Source organism: Austrofundulus limnaeus, unplaced genomic scaffold (genome assembly GCF_001266775.1).
Source record: "Austrofundulus limnaeus strain Quisiro unplaced genomic scaffold, Austrofundulus_limnaeus-1.0 Scaffold53, whole genome shotgun sequence".
NCBI lineage: Eukaryota > Metazoa > Chordata > Actinopteri > Cyprinodontiformes > Rivulidae > Austrofundulus > Austrofundulus limnaeus.
This window is the reverse complement of record NW_013952455.1, coordinates 20,583-21,706: the sequence shown is the minus strand read 5'-3', so window position 1 is coordinate 21,706 and position 1,124 is coordinate 20,583. Positions and strand designations below refer to the sequence as shown.

At 41.0% G+C, this 1,124-nt stretch overlaps 1 protein-coding gene across 1 annotated transcript in view; it reads right to left on the bottom strand.

Annotated features, from left to right (window-relative positions):
- Positions 1-841, bottom strand: part of carhsp1 (calcium regulated heat stable protein 1) — a 28,373-nt gene extending 27,532 nt beyond the window's left edge. The window contains exon 1 of the mRNA XM_014008807.1: positions 651-841. The gene's annotated coding sequence lies outside the window, so the exon portion shown is untranslated. The remainder of the gene's footprint in view (positions 1-650) is intronic.
- Between the last annotated feature and the right edge of the window lie 283 nt (positions 842-1,124).

Genomic DNA, 1,124 nt, shown 5'->3' with positions numbered 1-1,124 from the left:
ATACTACATTTATCCATTTTAAATACACTAACCTCACTCCTTTATAACAACTAAGGCAAAAATGTAATTAATTCAGAAAATCTTTTCAGGACCCCATCTTGATGTTTTGGGGCCCCACTTTGGGTCCCGACCCCAACTTTGGGAACCCCTGTTACGTGTTGAGAAAATGTGGACTAAATGTTGATCAGAGGTCTGTCCACATCCTGCAGGTCCTCAGCAGGCAAACCGATTCAATAACGAGGGATGACGAGAAAGCTTTGTTTTTTTCTTAAATCATTTTCCTCTCACACATGCACATTAACGCGGTTGTATGAAATTGCTATCTGCCTTTTGTTGGTATTTTGTGCCCACCCCTTTCAAAGGAAATGACCACCAGCACGCGCCAGGAAAACAATTCGTAAAACAAAAAAAGGAAAGCATTGAGTTTGATTTGTGAACTTTAAACCGTCGAATAATGAGGTCAGGAGGAACAAAAGACAGCACTGAGATGCAAAGTCTTGCACCTTGACCCACACAGCACGTGTATTATCGCCAATTGCAGCAGAAACATTAACTTTTAAAACTCAGTTAGCGGTTAGCTTGAGACGATGTTAGCTGATGACTAGCTGTGACGCGTTCAGGGAGTTTGTTTTTTTAGGCGCATCACTCACCTTTGGTCCCTTCAGTTTCAGCTTCAACAGTTGTGTCTGAAGCAAAAAACAAAAAAAGGTCGTGTTCCAGAAAACGAACCCAGTGCTGTTGAAATGTGTGCTTTTTATTCTTCTGCACAAAGCGTGTCAGAAACTGAGGGTCTTCTCCAGCGGCCAAGAAATGCCAGCTCCGTCCCTCTTCTATTATTTTCTGAATGGGCGTAACCTGAGCGCTGGGGGTGGTGACGTCTTCTGCTACCGTAACGAACTGTGGAGTGAGACTTCTGAAAAGAACACGTTACCGTAAAGACCAGATACAGGCCGCAAACAAAATACTAACGACAAGAAATTAGGACAAAAAGAAGATGAATCAATCAATTTAGAACTCTGAGATCAAAGTCAGAAGGACTCAGTATTCAGAATATTTTTTCAGCAGCATTTTGAAGTAAGAATTCTGAATTAATTCTGACTTTTTTTCTTTTTTAACTTTTTTGT